The 6,692-nt window shown below is 36.2% G+C and overlaps 1 protein-coding gene across 1 annotated transcript in view; it reads right to left on the reverse strand.

Moving 5' to 3' along the window:
- Positions 1 to 6,692, reverse strand: part of ITGBL1 (integrin subunit beta like 1) — a 202,213-nt gene that overhangs the window by 48,410 nt on the left and 147,111 nt on the right. The window lies entirely within an intron of this gene.

Genomic DNA, 6,692 nt, shown 5'->3' on the forward strand with positions numbered 1-6,692 from the left:
TTTTCTTTATTGAAGCATCAGGGCGTGCGACGTGGTATTAGTTTCAGGTGTACAACATACTGACTCAACAGTACTTAGTGCTCATCACGATAAGCACCATCTGTCACCATACAACGTTATTACAATGTTGTTACAATGTTACAATGTATTCCCTATGCTGTACTTATCTCCAAGACTTATTTATTTTATAACTAGAAGTCTGTGCCTCTTAAATCCCTTTATTTATTTCACTCATCCCTCCACCACACTATGGCTTCTTCTTCAAGAAAATAAGGCACACGTCTAATGCTGTTAGCATATATCTGAAAAAATATAAAACCATGGTGTGAGGCATCGATTGTATTTACTTTAATCACAAACATCCTGGGTATGTGAGGATCTGATGAGAACGCCGAGGCCCACCAGCGCTGTGAACCCAAGAGAGCCCTGCACTTTTAGGAAAACAGTCAGTGGCATCTCCTAAGCTCTCGCTCTCCCACTCTCCTCTCTCTACTCCTCGGGCATCTCCCACTTTACTGGGCTGCGCAGACCAAGAAACCTACCCTTTACAGCACAGTATGATAAGTATGTGGCGAAAGCACAGAGATCGGAGTGGCTTGTTAGAACAAGTGGCACCTGCAGTGAGTTCTAGAGTCAGCGTAAGCCGGTGCGGGAGAGGAAAGGAGTCTGGACTTTTCCTCAAGGCTTCATACACTTCAAGCTGGAAAATTAGAAAATGAAACTTGGACTCTGGCAAGACGGCCTTGACAGCAGTATGGAGAACACGTAAAACAAAGTGCACGAGACAAGTATCAGAGGACAAGTGGCAGGTTCTTAGAGCGACCCGCTGAGAGACCACGATCCGTGCTAAGGTTAGGACGCGGTGTGCAGGGGATTGGACATCTCTTCACTGGCCTGGAAAGGAGAATGTCCAAACAAGTATAAAATTCCCACAGGAAATGTCATCATCCACAAGGCCAATATATTAAACTATTAAAAAATCTATTTCTAATTCAAAAGATAACCCAGCTCTTCATGCTTTCATTTTTTTTTTTCACTTTTATTTAGAGACCCTACTTACATCGGTCTTATACTCTAAATGAGAAACAAGGAAATATACGAGTAGAAAAGTAAATATTTAATATAAATTATCATGTAAACAAGCCAGCATACAAGTTGCTGATTTCAGGACTTTATTGTGTGCTCCTTTCCCATAAATAATATGAAGGCACATCACTTGTGTTTTGAGTGATTTCTTGGTTCACAACAATTGTCTCATTTCAGAATTCACCATAAAAATATGAATCACAGAAACAGATGTGTTTTCACATTTGAATTTCAATAAAAATTAAAAGCCTGTGAACAACAAAAGTGAGCAGATGTTCAAAAGCCAACAAGATTCTAAAACGAAAATTATCCATTTTTTCGATTCATACGTATACTCCTCTTTATTAAAAAGATGTGTTAACCATAACTTTAATTATGGCTCTTCTTTTCAATCTTTAAAATTTTATGTAGGTGTCTCATATTTGTTGTGTATTAATTCCAGAGTCATTATAATATACATACAGAAAAGTGAACAAATCATCAATGTATGGCTCAATGAATAAAGTGAACAGACCCAAGTCACACCCAAATGAAGAAATAAAACATTACTTACAATTCCGGATATTCCTCCCTCATTAGCCCCCAAACATAACCACTAATCTAGCTACTATTACTATGGATCAGTTTTTTGAAATTTGTGTAAATGGATCGTATGGAATATATCTTTTTGTATCTACCACTGTTGCTGGAATAAAATTATACAGCTGATTTTTTTTCTTATATTCTTGTTTTCTAGGAACTTTCCAAATTTATTTAATAATTTTAATGGTTTTCCTGAAATTCTTTTGGCAATATATAGATATTGCTATATATATTCATATTCATGTCACTGGTGAATGATGGTTTTCTTTCTTTTCCATCCCTTATGTCTTTTTATAATTTTCTTTCCCTTATATACTGACTAGGTTCACCAAAACAATGATGAACAGAAGTGGTAGTATCAGGCATCCTGTCTTCTTCCCAATCTCAGGGGACAAGCTTTAAACATTTCACCATTAAATACATGTTTTTCATTCTTTTTGACTAATCCTCTCTTTGGTTACGCCCAGCCTGCTGTTCAGTCTACCATTTGAGTTCTTGCTATTAGTAACTATATTCCTATATTGATTCTAAATATATATTGAAATTCTACATCTTGTCATCTCTCTTCTTAAACACAGATCACATATACCCGCTATTTCAGTGTCACCTATGGGTCTGTTACTATTGTCTACATTCCCAAATGGTCCTAACTGGTTTTTGTTTGTTTTGTTTGCATGGACATATTTTTTTTACTGAGTATACGGGACACTGAAGAGGCTCAGAGCTGTGTAATATTTCTCCTGAGATAATTTATCTTATTCTCTAGCAGGCATCAACATTACAGGTAGATCTCCCCACCCCAATTAGGGACTGAGTTGAGTCCAATTACACTGTAATCTTTGCTAGGCTTGATCTGTCTCTGATTCAACAACACTTCCAGGTTTCTATGAGGACATGGGATCCATGTTCCCAGTGGATCCTGAAATACAAGATTTGTCCCCCAAAGCACCATGATTCCCTGAAGTTCTAATCAGCTTGTTAGTCACTTTCTTCTTGGCTTCTTAGTCTCTAATCTTTCATTGCTCATGAATTGGCAAGTTCCTTGGAAAGAAAACTAGGGTGGAGTGTTTGGCTCACTTTTCTGCATCTCCCTTATCGCCAAGGTTTTGACCCCTCAAGTCCTGGTGGTCTTGGCAGCTTCAACCTTAGGTATTTTGTATCCATCCTTTTAAGATTCCAGAAAGTTCTGCCTTCTTATACCCAAACCCTCTGCTGGCTTCTCACCCTCCTTCCCTGTACAAGGTAAAAATCAGCAAACAAGAATACCAGGTTAGCATCTAAATTAGCTTCTCTTTTCTTTGAGATCTCAGCTTCTCAAGCCCTGATTATTTCAACAGTATTCCAATTCCTTAAATAGACTTTCTGGGGTATTTATCCAGCTTTTCCTATTATCTTTGGCCACAGCATTAGTCTATTAAAACCATTTCATCACCGTAAGAAATAAAACTACTTATTAATTTTTAAAATACAGTGAATTTTTGCCACACACAAAATCTTCTATTTTATTACAAATAAATTATAGACAAACATTAATTTTTTTCATCATAGAGGATTTTGAAAATGGAAAATATTAAATTAGGTAACAATTTCCATTACTACTGAAACACTTGCTTGACATTAATTGATTTTTATAACTTTGGCAAATAGAGATTTAAAAAACTATTCTCAAAATCATGTGGCATTTTTTCTATCAGTGGTTCTAGAAATTGCCTTGCAATAGTTCAGTGAATAATAAACATCATGCAAACCACAATATTTAATCATATTTTAATTATTGAATGAATATACATTTGAAAAATAAAAATAGTAATAACTTATAAGTCCACCACTCAGAATTGACCACTGTTACATTTTTTTGGCCTATTTGTTTCTATTCTTTTATTTATTTATTTGTTTCTATTCTTTTAAACAGATTACATATATAATATTATAAAGCTTAAGAATGTATTTTGAAACTTGCTTATTTTACTATTATACCATGACCATTGTTCATGTCTTTCAATTATCCTTTGAAAGCTATATTTTTAGTGTGGCTCTGAATTCTACTGCATTTAACCATCTAATCCTATGATTCAATATTTAGGTTATTTTTCTTTTTCCACTACTGAAATAAAAATGCAAGGACTATTTTCATATATACACATCTTGGCATTTGGGGGTATTTGCATAGGTAAATTCTTTGAAATAAAACTACTGGGTCAAGGGGCATAGATTTTTAAGGCTCTTTAATGCACATTGGCAAATTACCCTAAGAACCTTTAGGCCAGAGCCTAGTCTCAAAATGAAGCCATATCAACACTGGGTATCATAAAAAACATTCTTCTAATTTACATGTAAAAAGGTTCAAATTTCCAATTCAAAGGAACTTCTACATTTACACTTTTTATTAAGTTTATTTTTCCCCTTGGGTAAGTTAAGTCCTTTGACCATTTTTTTTTCATGTAATTGTATTTTTCATGTAATATCTAGGCTTTTTCATATTAAGAATAACATTATTTTTTTCTACTGAACTCCCACTAGGGAAAGTAATTATACCAATTACCATAATAGTGCTTTGTTCATCGAAACACTCAGTGGAGTGGTAGAATACATGCGAAATTGGTGCCCTACAACAAAAGGCATGTTATTCTCAATACAGTGTGTTTAAAGTTCACACTATTGTAGAGGTAAGGAAATGGAGGGTTAAAGCCAATGGAAACACATCAATCTAATGGACAGCTGAGGACAGTATCCAGCAGCTCTGTTCCTCCCACTGAGCACACACTCACTGGCATTAATCATTATTAGCTGCTTTCATTAGGAAGAACAGCATTATGTTGCTCCTATAGCAAAATTAGACCCTGCCCCTGGAGTCAGGTGGATGAGAGGTTCAGTTGGAGGAAAAGAGAAGTGGGTAACATCAAGAGCTGCATGCTAAACTTTCCTCCCACTTAATTAAAAAAAAAAAAGAAACTTCCAGGAAACAAAATATGGAAAATCAAAGATTCACTAGCAAAACTCACTTGTCAAAATTCAATGTGCTTATACACATGTCAGAAAGACCACGTGTCCCTCCTGCATGAGGCAGTCCCAGGGTTTGTATCTTGAGGCGGCCATGCTACAACCCATCCCTGAGCTTCCTCTCTAAGGGCCTATGTCTAGACGTTCTGACTCACTCACATGGCTACTGCCAGGCTAAAACTAGATAAAGTTCTTGCAAAGAACCTGCCAATTCTACCTATGCACCAAGGTACTACTATACTTAATTTTCCTGCATGAGAGAAATGTAACATGATCCCCTAAAAATTTCTTATTGACAAAACTCCTATTTTATTCACATTTGCAAGATGCCCAAATAAAAAGCTCTATTCCAAAGCTCACTTTTAGCTAGGCATGGCTAGCCTCCTTTCTAAAGAGATACAAGCCAATGAGATATAATAGAAGGATATATAAGCAGGACCCACCGTGTAGGCTCCTGAGAAAGCTCCTTTAAAAAAGTTAGTTGACAACTTTTTTTGCCCTTGGCATTTTACCTTCATCCTGAGACACAGATATAATTTCTGGAATTTCAACAAATACCCTGAGAGCATGAGGACAAGGGTGGAGAATCACAGAACCAAAGCAAGCCTGGACCCCTGTTGACATTGTAGAGTTGTCCTACTATCCCAACACTGCCTACCTTCAGACTTCTTTAAAATGAGACCTCCCCCGAAATTTGGTTAAGCTACCATTTGATTGGGAGGAAGGGTATCTGTTAATCAGAGCCAAAATTTATTCCTGACTGATGCAATTATCCAAATACTCATTTAACTACCTCATCTCTGTCTTCCCTCTGTCCTCTCTGTCTTGATCACTATTTTGTCCTATTTAATATCCTTCCCTCTACCACTGACTAAATATTCTCTCCCAGAATCTAGTGCTTAATGTATCACATGATTCAGAAATCCTTATTTATACAGTCTAATATTTTCATCAGGTATTTCATATCATCTAATTTGTTCCTTTGTCAATTGCTTATCTACATAAATGAGTAAATACTTATTACTCATCTGAAAAAGAGTTACTAGATTTTTATTAAGCAGAAAATCTGAGGCATGGTTAATTCAGGACAGGGAAAAAAAAACACATAGAATAAACTGGTATTATAATCAGGAGGACATACAGAACATATAATAGTAACTGAGCCTTTCATAAACTATTATGTTGTGTTTCCCCACTACTACCAATTTATATACAAACATGACTTTGATTTCTAAGTAAATATTGAATCCCTAAAAGACAAATTTGAATATTTCTGGCAGATTTAGGTTTAAAATGGTCTTTTCGATGTGGGCTGGTAAATTGTATTTTTTCTGATGTAATCTCATTGTGGGCATAGAGTAGTTAGAAATCTGAGAATACTCTACTTAATACTTTTGATGCTACATCAGTATCAATATATATCGCAAGCGCTTGCTATTACTATTGTCGGTAGTAAATATTAGACACTACTTCTATTATCTAATCTCCTTGTCCCGTCCGTGAATATCATGCAGCCTCCAAATGCAATGAAATGAATAGAGTTAAACCTAACCATCTCCTTCTAGTTTACACATAAAATTCCATTATTTTGCACTCTGGTGGGGAAAGGACAAACTCAGGTATCTACAGTGACCAAGCCTATAAATTCAATGAGTGAAGGAGCAGAGTAAATATTTTATTCTCTTGACTGTACTAAGCAAGTAGGAAGTTAAGCCATTAAGGTCCAGGTGAGGAAGCAACACGGAGAATCAGGGTCAAAGGGGAAGGCACGTAACCTTCCATACAGCCATTCTTGGCTGAAGTGATGTGGCCAGTCAAGGATCTGGGCCAATTGTGCCAGATCTTCTGCTTTTTCAAGAGTTCCCAGAAATCTAGATGTTGATCCTAATTTTGAAAGGAAGCTAACATTGCATGGGCCAATCTGGATGATTACCGGGTTACAATTACAGGAAGAGGAGAAAAAAAACCTTGGTGTGTATCAAGAAGTTATAGCACTTCTCACTGCAAAGGCAGAATAAGTGCTG

This window comes from Halichoerus grypus, chromosome 4 (assembly GCF_964656455.1).
Source record: "Halichoerus grypus chromosome 4, mHalGry1.hap1.1, whole genome shotgun sequence".
NCBI classification, from domain to species: domain Eukaryota; kingdom Metazoa; phylum Chordata; class Mammalia; order Carnivora; family Phocidae; genus Halichoerus; species Halichoerus grypus.